This window comes from Triticum dicoccoides, chromosome 7B, assembly GCF_002162155.2.
Source record: "Triticum dicoccoides isolate Atlit2015 ecotype Zavitan chromosome 7B, WEW_v2.0, whole genome shotgun sequence".
NCBI classification, from domain to species: domain Eukaryota; kingdom Viridiplantae; phylum Streptophyta; class Magnoliopsida; order Poales; family Poaceae; genus Triticum; species Triticum dicoccoides.
Window position 1 is genome coordinate 702,006,134 of NC_041393.1, and position 18,143 is coordinate 702,024,276.

At 44.7% G+C, this 18,143-nt stretch overlaps 1 pseudogene; it reads right to left on the reverse strand.

Annotated features, from left to right (window-relative positions):
• Nucleotides 1–8,524: 8,524 nt before the first annotated feature.
• The window catches only part of LOC119339450, an 18,206-nt pseudogene continuing 8,587 nt past the window's right edge, over nucleotides 8,525–18,143 (reverse strand).

Consider the following 18,143-nt stretch of genomic DNA (forward strand, 5'->3'; position numbering starts at 1 on the left):
CACGTTGTGATGTATAAGTGCTTCATCTGAGTCGTTGAAGCCTGGATTGGATGATACAAGACATGTGCCATCAATGTAGATCTCTAGTTGTGCCCTTGCTTGCACTTCATGTATTGGTCCATGTATGTTTTCCTGCTGCCGTCCATGACGAGTGTCGACATGGAGTCCATCGCTCTCAAATTTAACTGATGGAAGTCAGAAGAAGTTATACATCTTATTCACCAAGCGCATTAAGATGTTGCAGATGTGATACGTCTTAATAGATAGGATACAAAATGATGAATCGAAAGACCCAAGGGACAAGAAAATCAATTTGGGACTAAGACACACCTAGGCCTTCTTGAGTTAATCCCCTCCCAAGGGGATTGGAGCGGATTTAGGGGATTTTTTTTACTTGCAGTTGATTAAATCCCCATCAATCCTCTCCCATCCCTACCAGTCTAAACGGGACGGGGCTTGCCTGCGGCTGCATGGTGCGACCATCCGTGCGACGCAGCCATCGCACGGCTGTGCGTGCACCCCCTCCTGCTCCAGATTTTCTTATCCAAAAAGAAAAACAAATACAGACCATAATACCGATTCCCTTCCATAATACTCTCATCATTAAAACTACGGAAACACTAATGCCCACACGTGTAGGCGTTCCCCAACTCGCCCACACGCGTCGATCGTCGTCCGGTGCCTTTTGCACGAATCTTGACATGAAAAAGTGGATTTGGTGTGCCACGTAGGACGGGGCTGGTGTGTGGGCGTTGGAGAGTTTTTCCACACGCTCGCGTCATGCTGTTTGCCAACTGCGCTGTGTGGGTGAACTAGTTTTTGCCCACACAGCCAGCCACATACTTCATGCGCGTGTGGGCAAACTGTTTTTCGCCCACACAATACTCCTACATTGTGGATGGCAACTACAGTTAGGCAAACGTAGCAACTAGGTAAACACACATGGCAACTGTGATTTTTTGCTAGATGGCAACTGCAGTTGCGCGTACGTGGCAACCAGATAAACAAACATGGCAACTGTGATCAATGTTTTGGCTACCGAATCCCAAAAAATTCCGAGGGTGGGCGAGAAACGCGGATACCGCGGTTACCGTAAAATTCCGAGCAAAAACCGCTTGAATTTTTTAAACGTAATTTGAATTCAAAATTTTCTGAGCTAGGAATATATTAATTCTGAGCTCAAGTATTACACAAACAAGCTGTTGGTGTAATGGCATGTTCTCGTTTGTCTTTCCTCCTCGTACATGAGGTGCTGGGTTCTTTGTAATTTTTAATTTTAGAATTGGTTAAACAAAAAAGAGAAGCACTGAACCTTGGGTCTACGCGGGCAACGGACAACCATATTTGCCACCAGACCACACCTAGTTCCATATTTTAGAAGAGTTTTCGTCCTACTTAACTATATTGTAGCCGTTCAAATTCAAAAATTTCGAAATAATTCGATTTTTTTGCTCGGTACACAGCTTTCCTGTGGGGTAGCGAGAAACGCGGATACCGGGCGGTATCCGAATTTTCCGCCCGGTACCCAAAACCATGACTGTGATTAACAATATATGACAACTATGGTTGGACCACACATGACAAATAGGTAAACACACATGACAACTACTGTTTGACCATATGTGACAAGTAGTTAATCACACACGGCAACTACGGTTTGATTACACGCGGCAACTACCATAAAATAGACATAGCAACTATAGTTAACCAAAACAGATAGAGTTGCCATGTTTTTATAACTACACTTGCCATCCCGCATAACTACATCTGCCAACCGGGATGGCAACTAAATCGTCATCCCGCGGTGTACTTAAGGTAGCCGCGCTAGGACGTGTGGGCATTTTTGCTTCGTGCCACACGCGCGGGTGAAGATGAGTAGTACTTGTTGGCGTGTGGCACGAAGTAGCCGCGCCCACACGTGTGGGCAATTCTAATGTCCGCCCACACACAGCTCGTGTGGGCTGCCTCCTGCTCACACCACACATGGTGTGTGGGCGCATGTCGAATATACCACACATGTGGCAGTTATCGGCGTCCTAAAACTGAATACAGAACGAAAGGAAATAATCACAATCACCCGCGAAACAGATGCACAGAATACACAAAAGCGCGCCAAAATGCAAAATATGCTCATAGCAGGCGGCCGGTCGAGTTGACCTACAGTCTTAACACACACAACAATCTTGGGCGAAGCACAGGGGTTCTTCTTTTCTTCTCTTGAATTGTGCAGCAAAGGAATCCGCGCCTCTGATGGCTTCTCCGAGGAGTGGTCCGGCGAACCAGGAGGGTGCCGATCAATCTGACGCATCAAAAGTAATAAATCTCACTCAGTTCTTCAAGGTCAAATTCTCTAATTTCTTTGTTTTGAACCATTGCAGGAACACATCCGTCAATGCAAACAAATATGATTGTCAAACAGATTGACTTACCATGCACCCTTGTGGAACTTGTACAACAAACCGTGGCCAGAATCTGCAGATCCAAACAGCGACGAAAAATTAGTTTATTCTGCATTTAGAAAAACAAAGCAGTACCATGTACAGTACCCCTAATTCACATTTAATTGAATGTGCGGACATTCTTGTAGCATCTCTGATTTCAGTTCCTGGAAAGCATCCACTACAGTTTTTGTATTCAGTGCATATAGTTCCTGGAAAGTACTCTGGAAATACTTGTCATTGAAATGGATGTATCTAGATGTATTCTAGTTCTAGATACATCCATTTTGATGACAAGTAATTCCGAACGGAGGGAGTATTAACTAAATTGAATCTTAATTGATATATGATCTACAGGAAACCACAGTAGATCACACCGATGAAAGGGTACCAAAGCTTGGCATGCAATTTTTATCTGAAGAGGAAGCCTATTTATTTTATAACAACTATGCTAAAGCTATCGGTTTTAGCATCAGAAGAGGCAGTGGTCATAAAGTACCAAACTCTTGTACACTGCAGCAATGGACATTTACATGCTCTCATCAAGGTATGGGTTACTTTTAATTTGTTTTGATTGTAATCACTACTTTATGCTCTAAGACAATTATACTACAACTTATAGGCCATCGTCGGGAAGATAAAAGAGAGGAGACATTCAGTTACAGTAGGCCTGAAACACGATGTGGATGTGATGCCCATATGAAGATTAGCCTTAGAAATGGAGTTTATTATGTGTATGAATTCGAGGGGGCACATAATCACAATCTTGCTCATGGAATCATGGCCCAATACCTGAGATCCCAGAGAAAAGTGACAGAAGCACAGATAGCAAATGCAGAGATCGCAAAGTCAGTAGGTATTTCAAATAAAGCAACAATCGATTTGATGGCCAAAGAAGCATGTGGGAGTGAAAACCTTGGCTTTATACCTCAAGATATGAAAAACCGTTTGTACTCAAAGAGAACAATAAAAGCGATGGTAGGTGACACCGGGGGAGTATTAGAATACATGGAGAAAAATGTCTCGGAAGATGTCAACTTTTTCTATTCAATTCAAGTGGATGAGGATGAATTGATAACTAATATTATTTGGGCTGACTCCAAAATGGTTTCAGACTATGCGCTATTCGGCGATGTTATATGCTTTGACACCACATACAGGAAACTAGATGATGGATGTCCATTTGGTTTCATTGTTGGGGTGAATAATCATCAGAACACTGTTTTCTTTGGTGTTGCACTTCTCTATGATGAAACCGCTGCAAGTTTTGGTTGGCTTTTCAGAACTTTCCTAAAAGTTATGTCAGGAAAACATCCACGTACAGTTCTCACCGATGAAGATGCGGCAATGGCAAAGGCAATTCGTGAAGTCTTCCCTCACTCTCACCATAGACTTTGCGTATGGCATATGAATTAAAATTCTTGCAAGACCTCGCCGGAGTTGTTGACGAATATAAGAAGTTCAATGCTGATTTTCAGCACTGTATATATGATATAGAAGAGGAGGATGAATTTTTAGGTGCATGGGATAAAATGATTGACAAGTATGGACTACGTGACAATCAATGGCTGCAAAGGCTATTTGAGAAAAAGGAACAGTGGGCACTAGTGTATGGTAAAAATACATTCGCTGCCCACATGAGCACTACCCAAAGAAGTGAAAGCATGAACAATGAACTAAAGAGATACATTAGTATTAAATATGACATGCTTACTTTCTTTGAGCATTTTGAACGGCTAGTTTTGGATAAAAGATGTGAAGAGGTGAAGTATGACTTTAAAGCAACACAGACTACTCCCAAGTTGAAGGCCGAATCTAGCTATATGTTAACACAAGCTGCAGCTACATATACTCCAGCAATATTCAAGATGGTTCAAGATCAAGTGCTTCGGACTCTGAACTATGACACATTGCTTTGTGATGAAAGTGACACCGAGATGAAGATTTTTGTAGTAAAATTTCATGGCACACAATGTGAACATGTTGTTAGATTCACACCCAAAGAAGAAAATGTTAACTGCAGCTGCAAAAAGTTTGAGTTTGCTGGAATCCTTTGCTCTCATTGCCTAAAGGTACTTGATATCAATAATATCAAGCATATTCCAGGAGAATATATCTTAAAACGGTGGACAATTGATGCCAAAGTTCTAGATATAACAAGCAAATACAACCCGCATGAGAACCTAACAGCAAGAATGTCTAATCGCTATAAGGAACTGTGTAGAATGTTTGTGAAAATAGCTGCTCGTGCAGCTGAGTCAGAAGAATCATACAATAAGGATGTTAAGTGTGCAGAGCAATTAGCACAAGATGTGAAAAAATGGTTGATGATTAGAGTTGATCCAGATTTGGTTAGCGTTGATCCAGATTTGGATAACTCATGTACTAAAGAAGGTACAAACTATACTAACAATAATTGCCTAGACTATTGTAAAACAAAGTCTGATATTTATCATTATAGTGGCAGGTGTGAATATCCCATCTAGTAGGATTTCAAAACATGGTGAGGGGCTTGCAAAACCAAAAGGTAGGAAGGTCAAGGAGAAGACTGTCAAAGGATCAAAAAGACCCGTTGGCGGATTTGAGAAAGCAACTTCAAAAAAGAAAAAGAACACAGATGATAGTGTACAACAAGAGACTCATGGCCCGTCAATGGTATCATACTTCATCTCATTGTGGCTTATAAAACATTCAATTGTACTGACATTTCTCTATCAAATTTTACAGGGCCCTTTGGAGAAATAGACTTCGAAAAAGAAAAAGAACAAAAATGATATTGTACAACTACAGCCTCATGGCCCCTCAACGGTATAACATTATCACTTGTTTCTTTTAAAATCTTCAACTGTAATGACCTTTCTCTATCAATTTCAACAGGGTCCTTTAGAATTTTTCGGGAACCAAATGGGTGCATATCAATTACCCTACAACACAATCGTAACTGCTTCAATGCAACCATCAGTTGGTAACATCCCGATGCCACCACAGAGCCAACAACTGTTGACGGGATTCCAACCATACAACACAACAGTGGTAGAAGCAATCCACACTTTCAAAGTTTCGTTTTTTTTTCCAAACTTCGTTGAAACTGAACTTTGCTACTTTGTGCATAGTGTCATCCCACAAACCACATGTACGCCTATTTACAGCAGCAGAACTCTACTCTGAATCCCTCCCTGCACGAGACCATTCGGGAAAATCAAAGCTTCTTTCTTCAACCAAAGTCAACATCTATCCTAAATGGTACAATGCAGCCATCAATTGGTAAAACCATGTCAATGCCACCACAAAGACAAGAACAACAAAATACTCTACTGGTATAACATTCCACCCTTTCTACTTTTCCAATTTTGTAAACTTCATTGAAACTGAACTTTGCTACTTTGTGCACAAGATTATCGGACAAAACCACACGTACACCTATCTACAACAGCAAAACTTGGCTCCGAATCCCTCTTTGACAGAGAATATTGAAGCCTCTAACTATAGTTTGATGACAGGACAAAATCAAGGCTTACTTCTTGAACCGAAGGCTACATCTATTATAAATGCTACAACACAACCATCAGTTGGTCACACCACCCTGATGCCACAGACCCAAGACCCACACAATACTCAAGTGGTATAACATTCCATACTTTCAAGTTTTCCAATTTCTGAACTTCAATGAAACTGAAATTGCTAATTTTCTACCCAGGGTCATGAGATAAATCACATGTATTTACAGCAGCAACACTCGGCGCAGGATCCCTCAGTGCAAAGGATCGTTGGAACCTCTACCTCTAGTATGATGACAGGACAAAATCAAGCTTCCCTCAATCAACCGAAGCCAGCATGATCTATTTTGTTGTCGCGTGTTTTATCTCATGTGTTTTTTGACCTCCAAGTTGCAAATAATTTTTATTAGAACTTATACGTACCATCAACTCAATGCTACTACATCTTCCCAATCAAATATACTAGTTCACAGATATATTTTTAATGCAATGGTACTAATTCATAGAATTAGCTATGAAGAATTTTCCACAAGCATCGTGCTCATATGAGCCTCTAAGCTATCCTTCTCTCAGTTTAAGTTAAGATGACAGGGATCCCAATGATCCATTTTAATTCTGCGAAATATATGTACACAGAACCATCTATCTGAATGTCATGCTAAGAGGCATAGAGCGAACAGAGAACAGATTGACAATCGGTCTGAATTTAGCATGCAAAGAATCTTAATTTAACTGAATGAAAGCAGAGTAATGGAATTGCTATTATCTTTCCTTCTCTGAATTTAACACGCATCAGATGGGAATGCCACAAGAAGAAGTGGAAATTACCTATGTTCAGCGGAGGTAATGTTGTATGTATGAGCTGCAATCCCTTTCTTCTTCCTCTCTGAGTACCAAATAGATGGCGCTCATGCTGCTGTCCTCGACTTCCTTCTTCTCGCCTCTTGACCCCTACTCCACAAGCCCGAGGACCAGCCTGCCAAGGACACGCTGCCCTCTTGCGTGGCCGTCCCACATGCTACCGCTAGGATCCGCGACTCATATTAGCGAGGACGGCCCCGTGGAGGATCCCGTTCCGACCGAGCTGCTGCACGACCAGTCCCAGCAGGCGCACCAGTGCGGAGGCCAGCCGAGACGGAGATGCTGGTCTAGGAGGCGCACGAGGCCGGCGGCCAGCCTAGCTGGGAGGGAGGTCTAGCAGGCGCAGGAGGTCGGGGGCCAGCCTAGCCGGGAGGGAGGTCTAGCAGGCGCACGCGGGCGGCAGCCATCCGAGCAGGGATGGGGTGAGATGCGCGACTGCGCTCGCCCCGAGTGGAAGCTGCACGACAGCACAACGAGATCCGCTCGGCGTCGGTGGGCACCGAGCCTGGAGGCTGGAGGAGCAGGAGTAGCAGAGGGACATGGAAAGCTTCGGCGTGAGCTTGAGTTCAGACCAAGGAAGAAGAGGAATGTGGATACGAGTGTATCGATACAGATGCAATCGGTATTATGATCTGTATTTGTTTTTCTTTTTGGATGAGAAAATCTGAAGTGGGAGGGGGTGCACTCACAGCCGTGCGAAGGCTGCGTCGCACGGATGGTCGCACCAAGCGGCCGCAGGCAATCCCCGTCCGTCTGATCGGGCACTCACTTTGTTTGGAAGAAAATTAGTCGCGTACGAGAAGAGCTTCTTGATTCACTGTGTTTTCTTGTGTCACGGCTCAAAAAATTAAAATACAGGAGGTGTCGCTACGCCAGGACACATTATGAACATGACAACAACCTAGAAGTTATAGGCCGGGAGCAACTCCACAGCGGGCCAACACCAAGACCTTATTTGACTGCCCCTAAGATTATCCTCCGCAGGACTTCTCTGTCTTGCTGTTGGATTTTTTTTTCCGGGTTCACCAATGGATTGTTGGAATTTCACACAGGATCGATCACATCAAATCACGATGAACACACACACACAAGAAACTTTTGTCAAAGACACGTGTCATGCCTTTCTTTTCTCTCTTTTATTTTCTCTTCTTTTGCCCACCTCGGTATTACAAAACCCTAACATTCACGGTATAACAAAACCCTCACGCAGGTCGTGTATATATATACACGATCCGGCTAGACTTGACCGACCCTGCTATGAACTCATACTAGACTCGGACACGAGTACTTCCTAAATTAATCACCCGCCGACCTTGATTGCTAGGCAAACCTAAGCCGGACACATATAGCCAACTCCAATGCTACTACAACACGTAGACCTAGCTCAAACAATATCAAACACCACGTATACTCCTGCTATTACTAATCAAGATTACTCTAACATGGATGAGACTTTGCCCCGTTGTTAGCACCATGAACTTATCATTTATTCCCTTCGAGGCTCAGGGCCACCAATCATCTCCCTCAACACAACCATTTCCGGGAGCAGCCACGTTGTTTTTTCCCCCAAACAGAAACCTTTTATTCAATTCCTCTAGGTGACGAAATACAAATGAGGTGTGTGCGTCCACAAACCCTACATACATGGGGATGGATCCGCTGAAAATATAGGATACCGCTAAGGAAAACAAGCAACCACGCCCGCTGACAGGAAGTGTGACACAGCCATGCAAGAACGGGAAGGTGCAGAGCTCTCGTCGGGTCGTTGCACTCGCACAGCAAACTGCATCCCTGGCTCATTCGGCCACCATGAATAAGTCATTAGCAGTGTCGTTCTGCTACCAACTATCAAAATGATTATTGGAAAGATCAAGCTTCCATAACTTTGGCAGATTCCCGACGGAATATGGTATTGGTCCAACGAAGTTGTTTCCTCCAAGATCTAAAACTGTAAGGTTCTTTAGGGCCCCAATGCTCGGTGGCACTGTCCCAGACAAGTTGTTTGCACCCAAAACTAGCCATTGAAGCGCGACAGATAGATTACCAATATCATATGGTAATGTGCCCCTTAGCTTATTTGTACTTAGGTCCAGTATTATAAGCTTGCATAGATTAAACAATGTTGCTGGAACTCTACCTGATAGCCTATTCTGACCGAGAAACACCGCCCGGTCCTTTGTCATGTCCGGCAATTTCCCAAGCTCTTCGGGAATGCTTCCTTTGAGTTGATTGTGGGTAAGTCGTAGCTCTTCTAAGTAAGTGTTGTTGCCGAAGGTTGGTGGAATGTTTCCCGTGAGGCTATTAGTGGAAAGGTCAATTCCCATTAGATTGTAGAGGGAACCTATATTTCCAGGAATCAAACCCACTAGCATGTTAGAAGAGAGGTCTAGTCCAAGGAGTTTGGAACAATTTGTAAGTGCATTCGGAATGTTCCCCTGCAACAAGTTGTTTTGTAGGTAAAGGATCTCTAATCTTATAAGACAATTGAGAGGGGGCAACTGGCCAGAGAAGAGATTGTTGGATAGTGTAAGTTCCTGAAGGAAGGTTAGATTTCCTAGAGAGGGTGTGATTTGGCCTGTCAAGCTCATGTTGGCAAGGTTTAGTACTGTAACATGCTCTGGGTGCATTGTGATGCACTTGATGCCCGACCACATATAGTAGTGGATGTTCTCATTCCAAGAGCGCAAGGCTCCTCTTGGGTCCGCTCTGATGGCCCCTTTGAAATCAAGCAGTGAATGGTGGTCTGTGGTGTTACCATGAACTATTGAGCAATTAATGTCACTTGCTCCATAAAACAACCCTAAGAGCACCGGTAGAACAAGCATGGCGAGACCCATGAGGTTTATGTTTCCTGCAAAAGGCCAGACATGCATTTTCAACATAAGCTCCAAAAGATTACAAACCTACATTAGTGCATACTACGTCACTTTTACTCAGTAACTTCCAATGCAGATAGACCATTATTTCACCAATGGGGTTGCAAGTGTAAAAATGGAAAGTGGTCATAAATTAGCATTTTATTTTTGTAAACATGTTTGTATTATATGCTCACCGAAGAAGATAAGCACACTAAGGGGTGTTCAGTTGGGCTTAACTTTGGCTTTTGCACTTGGCTTAAAAGCCCGGGAAAACACCTATTTATGGACTTTTGGATTATACAATCATAGGTATATTTTTTTTGCTTAATACCATCGTAGGTGTCCTTTTTGCCTATAAGCCAAAATGCAAAAGCCAAAGTTAAACGTAGCCAAATACCCACTAACTCATAGTACTTCGTTGCAAAGTGCAAGTCCAAACATGGGTACATAACTACATATGAACCTAATATTTAAAACTTCATGAAAAAAAAGCATAGCTCTATTTTTGAAAATGTGTGAAGAAAAAACTAAAAGGCAATACATATGGTAACAAGCCTAACCAGAAGACACAAACCAAAAGAGATTACTTTTTTGCGGATTTGCTAAGCATATGTTGTCTAGCCACGTCATCACCAGCAGAAGATATGAAGACGATTGGCGGCTGCAAGGGTGCTTGCCAGCACAGCAGAAGTGTGGGGCTTAGGGGGGTGACCGGAACGGCGGCGGTAGGCAGGTATGCATGGGCTAGCGAGCGGGTAAAATGGGAGGGGGAAATATGAACAGTAGCCACACACGAAGGAATAACATGACTTATCCATAAATACTTTTTCAGGCAACTGACTGATGAGTGCTCCCTCTTTTCGAGGATAACAAGTCACAAACTGATGATTATTTGATAAAAACTACTAGTAAAATAAGGACGAAAGACCAAGTCTAAGCACCAATTTCAGGCTTTTGGTTATCGGAAACACTTCATATAAGACGTGTTGTGGTGCCATAGTGGTACGATGGCTAATCCAACGGTCAGTTACAGCTTAGCCTTGCGCATGAACGGTGCGATGTGGGATATCTTATAAATATTGCATGGGAAGTGTCCTACGCGTACGTGGCAATGTTGTTTGGGTTTTGCACATGATAGTATAAGCCAAAAGCATACTATAAAATAGGTGCAAAAGCTGAAGTTAATAAGCCCAACCAAATACCCCCTAATTCGTAGTTCTTCGAAGCAAAGTGCTAGTCTGAGCTTGGTACATAACTACATATGAAACTAATATTTGAAACTTCACAAACAAAAAAAAAGATTATACCTCTAATTTTTTTTAAATATGTGAAAAAACAGCAAAACAATATATAAGGTAACAAGCCTAACAAGAAGACTCAACCCAAAAGAGATATTTTTGGCGGATTTGCTAAGCAGCGGTTGCTTAGCCGCATCGTTGCCGGTGCCATGCGGAGAATAGGAAGAGGGTTGACGGGTGCTCGCAGGCGCATGAGAAGGGTGGGGCTTAGAGGGATGGTCGGAACAGTTGTGGCACGACAAGAGAGGCGGCTCGGAGAGGGCAAGGTGGCGCACAGCGGCGGTAGCCGGTAGGCAGTTAAGCAGGGGCGGGAGGGGAACAAGATGAATAGTACTAGGCTATGAAAATCGACTGATACATGGAAACTTGGTGACTAGGTGCTTCCTTTTATAGGATTACATCCCAAGAAAAGATGATTACTCGACACAACTACTAGTATATCAGGACGAGAGAACAACTTGCAAAATAAATAAATAAAAATCAGGACGAGAGATGGTAGTTGCGAACCTTTGATGGAGCGCACGGTAGGACGACAAACCTCTTCTAGCTTGGGCTTCCCCTGGTGGTGGTGCGTGAGTAAGGTGAAAATTGGATGCTCAGCTAGGTAGCTAGCTCAGGCCGGCGAGGGGTTTAAGAACACTTGCGCAGCGCCCCTCACATTCACACGCTCGGGTCGCATCAGCCATCGTCACTGCATTATTTCAGATTTGACATACAACGCAGTGCAAGTCAAATTTTATTTCATCTCCCCACCTACCTGCGTCGCTGTTTCAGCTGGACAGAATATATTGCGGCGCAGCCAGGCAGAGAGAGACCTTCTGCGCGGCATGTTGACAAAATGCAGGGTGCACAACGGTTGGGTATTCGGCATCACGAAGAAATCAACATTTACTTATGATAGGAACGTCCTGGTCCAGATGTCTGACAGATACTAGTAGGATACAAAATGGCACAAGCTTGGACCAATGACGGCAGGCACAATTAATTCAACATCAGCAACATCTAATATGTAGGTATGGCCTTTGCTTGCCACTCGACTCTAGACAGACAGGTCGTGCTTTTTTCTATCGCAAGTCGCATAACTATATCAAATGGCAGCTCCTTCAGACCCCACACCAAGATATTGTGAAAACAACCCTCAAGTGGATCCTAGAAGCTCTTGGACCATTGACTTCTTTCATCAACCAAGTGTTCATGTTTCCTATTTGTGACTACTACCTTTTACATAATTTAAAATTAGCTAATGTTACAACAGCAATTCACACGTTTCAATGAGTCGCAATGCTCACAGGCTACAGTTTAACAACCCTACCTAGTCGATCATAGAGTTGACTGAGATCAGTAAGGACAAATGTAATAAGCTCCGCAACAAGAGTCAGCCAATTAAACATCTACTTTGCTACTTACAGCCAAAAATAAGGGATGTAAATTGTATTCTAGAGAGCATATGGCAAGCTTAGGAGCCTATAGTGAGAGAGCGCCAGATGCAAACAAAAGATTCCTCCAAGAAAACTGCAGTTGGAAAAAAGCAGTTAGTTGGTTTTCGCTCAACACGGTAACTATCATATGTTAACTGATGAGAACGGTGGATGGAAGGAGAATGGGTTTCTTGTTAGAAGTATAATTATGTTTAAGTTAGAGATTAGGAGTTAGAGATAGGATTGGTTTAAACCATGTACGACTTGTCCCCTACTCCAAGTCTCTCTCACATATTATACTCTATATATATCCCACACCTGGGTCAGATCAATACAACAACAGAATTATTAGCCATCCTATAATTTCTACATGGTATTAGAGCGGTTAGTCTCACGACGCTGATCCTAGGACCTTCCACCACTTTCGCAGCATGCCGCCCCCGGGGATATTAATCTCCTCTCCCCAGGGGCGGGGCACCCGATCGATCAAAAGATCACATCGGTTCCATAGATTAGATCAGTTTCATAAAGTAGGTCAATTCCAATTTTCGGTATTCAGTTAGATTGATTTCTTTTTCTAGTAGCCAGATAAATTCTTAATAGATTGATCTTATCCGACGAAGAAAACCAGTAGTTCCGTGCGGCGGCGGCGCCACCATCCTACCTCGACAGACGACACATCCCCGAGCCCTACATCGAGCCATCCAAGAACTACATCAAGCGCCCGAGTCTTCCTCGAGCCGATCCTGCGAACTTGATCCAGAATCGCGTGGCTTCTGGACGACTCAACGTCGTACTGCTCCGCGTGCATGATCGAGCCAGAGCCACAGACGGAGACCCGCACTGGTGGAAAAAGGGCCTTTGGTCGCGGTTCGCAACTGCCATTAGTCGCGGTTGCGCAACCGCGACCGAACGGGCGCGACTAATGGCCCCACCCTTTAGTCGCGGTTGCTTAAGAACCGCGACTAAAGGCCCGTCCACGTGGGCGCCAGGCGGCCGTCGGGGCGGAGGACCTTTAGTCGCGGTTCTTCTGGCCAACCGCGACTAAAGGCCGCCGCAGGTTTAGGGTTTTAGCCCCCCCTAAACCTGTTTTCTGTTTAATTTGTATTGTTTTATTTCTTTTGTGCTTTATTTTAATTTTGAAGGAGTTTCACATATTCTACGGTACTACATACATGCATATGAATGTACAATTTCAAACAAATTTGAAATTAGAACCAAAAAGAATTCAAGAGGAATATACAATATATATTCAATATCATCGGATGACCATATACAATTTTGAACAAGTTTCCATACATAATTTAATGCATATAAAGTTCTACGTCCTCGTAATGGTGTTCTCCTTTAGGATGGAGGACTTCCCTCCTGAACCATCCAGCTAGTTCCTCTTGAAGTGGTCGGAAGCGAGCTTCTGGACTAAGCATCATCTGGAGGTTATTCCTCTGAGCATTGGTATCACTCGGAACCCGCCGCTCAGAGGTGTATCTCCGGATCATCTCACAGACATAGTATGCACATAGATTGGTCCCCGCTGGCTGAATATCCTCACCATTCTTAGCCTTTGACCTTTTGAATTCTAGCTCTTTTTTGAATTCACCGACCTTTGTATCTACGAACCGTCTCCAAACCCTACGAGGCAAAGAAAATTAAATGAACAAGAGAGTTATTAGTTACTTGATATTAGGAAATGAACGAAATAGGCCGATCGATATAGAGCGCAAATGAATGAAAATAATTACTTCTGCAGCATTCTTCTCATGCCGCCCCAAAGCTTTGGATCCTTATTCAGAGAGTCGTGGACGAGACATTCTGAGGTGTCAACTTTAATTACTAGCAGAATCCAGTGGAACCTGCGGACACGATACATGCACAGTACGTCATGCATAACTCATCGATTAGCCGGCCACATACCATGCATGGAGTAAACAAAAGAGAATGTGCTCAAGACAGAAACACTCACCTAAAATGGTAAGGAAATAGAATATCACTTTTGAGTTCCTGCTTTGTAAGAAACTGCCACAGGTCTGCCTCCATGTCGGCGGGGTGATGCTCCAACACATATCCATTAACGATGTGTGGGTCAATGAACCCAACATCATGGATGTTCCTTACTCTGCATTCCTTAATCTTCATTCTGCATGTATAATAGCGGACACAACAATATAGTTAGGACATATATATAGTGCAGGCAATATGAACGAGATGGGGTAGAAATAAATCACTTACAGAACGTAGCAACTGATGATAGATTTGTCGAGCTCGCGCAGATTGAAAAGCTGGAACAATTCACTCAGATGAATTTGTACATAGTAATGTTTGAAGTGATGCTCATATCTAACTTCCGCATAAATATATTCTTTGGCGTTTTTATTTTTTATGTAACCCTTGTACCATTTCAGCAGACCTTTCATTTGTGGAGGTAGATCCTCTTCCTGTGCAGGCTCGACGAGAGGCCCATTCTTCACATATGTAATTACTACCTCCTTCACTGGCGCCTCATCAAGGCCTAACAGTTCACGAAGAGTAATACCTAAGTTGGCCGCTTGTTCTCTGGCACTCGTTACAGTCAATCCATGTGCTGCCGCAGCTGCTATGATATCGGGGTCATCCGGACCGGCGGCTTTCACTATAAGCGGGGCAATCGATTGTTTACTTTGTTCCCTGAGCTGGGCAACTCGTTTCCCGCTTTTTTTACTTTCTAATTCCGTTTTCTCGGCCTCCTCCAAGGCTTTGTTCTCCTGGTTCTCCGCCCGCTCTTTCTTCTCCTTCAACATGAGTGCCTGCCTACGAAGTTCACGTGCATAGTCGTCAGGCAGATTCTTCGCGGCTTGGGATGGTGTGCTCAAAAATGACTTAGCCCACTTCTTTTGCTCATCAGAAAATACTGGCTTGGGCTCGGGCTCTCTTTTCTTCTTGCAGTCCGCCTTCCATTTCTCATGATCAGCAGCAGTGGCCGCGACAGTTTCCTCGGCACTACGTTCCCAAGGCCTTGTGGGGAGAGGCTTCAGTGATGGCTCCGGTACCTTTGTGGTCTTAGGTACATAAGGGTCCGGGTTAATAATCCAGGACTGCTTCTGCTTCTTTGCCGGAGGTGGATTGGGGGGCGGCGTCTGATCACCCGCCGGACGAGGACTGGGGGGCGGCGTCTGATCACCCGCCGAACGTTGTGGACTGGGGGGCGTCGGCTGACGTGACGGAGGTGTAGGTGAACCGCCACCACCGTAGGGGGGTGGACTTGTTGTCCTTGGCGCCTCGCCTGGAAACTTGATAAACTTCTTTTGCCATAGAATGAAATGGCGCTTGACATCTCCAAGTCTTTTCTCCCCTTCAGGTGTAGCAATGTCAATCTCCAGGTCCTCAAACCCTTGGACTATGTCCTCCATCGTGACACGAGCATAGCCATCTTGAATGGGGTTGTTGTGGTGGAGTGCTCCAGGTAAACATGGTAAAGCACTGCCGATGGCTACCTTCATGGACATGTTCCCGATAGGATAATACAGATGACATTCTTTCATCTCCTTTATATCATCCACGGGGTAGCGAGGAGGCTCCGGTGCAATAATTTCGACCACCAGAGGCTCCGGTGCAGTAATTTCGACCACCAGAGGCTCCGGTGCAGTAATTTCGATCGTCGGTGCATTTGCACCAGCCGGTGGGGCCTCCGTGGAAGCCACACTGCTTCTCCGCTGCTGGCTTCTGAGATCCGCTGGATGATCTTCATGCTGCGCCCGAGCTGCATCTCTTTCGGCTACTAGTACACTCACGGTTTTCTTCATCACATCCATTTCCGATGCCAACCGCGCCACAACATCTGCTTCCCGATCCATCTTTCTCTTCCGGCTTCTGTAACCGTACGGGTCATCGTTCTGGGGGAACCCTATTTTCCACGGAATGTGCCCCATGCCTCGTACACGTCCTCCGTGTTCAGGATTCCCGAGGGCTTTTGTCAGCGCGTCGTTCTCTCTGTTGAACTTGATCTTCCCCTCTTGAGCATCCCTCATTGCGTCAATAAGGGCTTGGGTGGGTTTAATTATTTTGCCCCGGTAAACACACTTCCCTGTCTCCGGGTTCAGCGTTCCCCCATGCCCGTACCACCAGCTTTTGGCCCTTGGGTCCCATCCCTCCGTACCTGGACGGATTCCTCGCGCCCTTAGCTCGTTCTCCATCTTCTCCCACCTAGGCTCCCAAAGGCGATACCCTCCTGGCCCCATAATATGATTGTACTCCTTCTTAGCCGCATTTTCCTTATTTTTTTCGATATTTGAATGAACTGCTCCGATTTCTTTTGCTTCACAAATTCTGGCCAATCATGTTTCAGTTTCTCATATTGTCCTTTGAAATCCGGAGTCTTGTTCTGCTTGACAAAGTCATGGGCTAGATTTTGCTTGAATTTCCGGAATGCATCGGCCATCTTATGAAGAGCGAACTGTTTGACTAGCCTCCTCCTCTCCTTGTTTTCCTCAATCTTGTTACCCTCCTCATCGAATTTGTTGTATTCCGGAGGTAGAACAAAATGTTCCATAAGCTTCTTGAAGCAATTTTTTTTGTTCTCTTATCGACAAAAGTGAAACCAGCAATTCGTGCCTTCTTTGGCTTATTCCACTCCTGGACGGTGATCGAGACGTTGTCTCTAACAATGGCTCCGCATTGGTTGACAAACTTGGTGGCGTTCTTGCGGGGCTCCAGCGGCCTGCCGGTTGCACTGTCGACAACCTCGATGGTGCATGTTTCTCCTTGTTTCATCGTCTTGGTTGCGCCATGCTTTGACGACGTATTCGATTGTTTCGACGATCCGGCCGAGGGCTAAAATAAGAAAGAGAGTCGCGCGCGTTAGTCCACACATATTTATTCAAATCAGTTAGTTTGTATCACCAGAGGCTCAATGTATATATATACCTCGGCGCCGGAGGTGGTTGCTACTTCCATTTGAAGATCGTCGTTTATCGACGTTTGTTCGGCATCATCTTGCTGACGGCGCCCTTCATGTTCACCGTCAAGGTTCAGATAAGAAGAGATATCATCTTCTTCTTGTCCGGTCGGCGCATATAGAATATCGCCGTTTATGATGCCGAACATATGTGCTTCACCGTCCGGATCATAGTTGTCCATAATCGGGTCAGCTCTATCGTCCGCCATTATGTCAGTCCTGAAAACATGTAGTAAAAACAAATTAATTAAGTGGTAGAGCGCGAGGAAGGGCGGTGGCGAAAGGAGGGGGCGAGGAAGGGGGTGGGAGAGGGTGTCGCGGTAGAGCGCGAGACGGGGCGGCAGACGACGGCGTCACGGAGAGGGAGGCGAGGACAACACACATGTATAACCCTCGCCGCCCCCTCTTGATCCCTAAAAAAACACCGCGCGCATCGCCGCCCCCCTCGCCGCCCCCTCTCCGTATATACGTTTTTTTTTGTTAATTATCAAATTTTACGGTTATTTGTTAAGTTATACGTTTTTTGTTAATTAAGTTATTTTATAGTTATACGTTTTTTGTTAAGTTATTTTACCGTTTTTGTTAAGTTATTTTACGGTTATACGGTTATCAAATTTTACGGTTATACGTTTTTTGTTAAGTTATTTTACCGTTTTTGTTAAACTAATTAACTAGTTAAAATTAAAAAGAACAAAAAAAATTCTCTCTCTCTCTCCACGATCTCGCTAGCTCTCTGTACGTGGGCGAGAGGGGGCGGCGGGCGACGGCGGGCGGCGGCGTTGAGGGCGGGCGAGAGGCGGCGCGGTGGGCGAGGGAGGCCGGCCGGCGTGGGCGAGAGGGTGC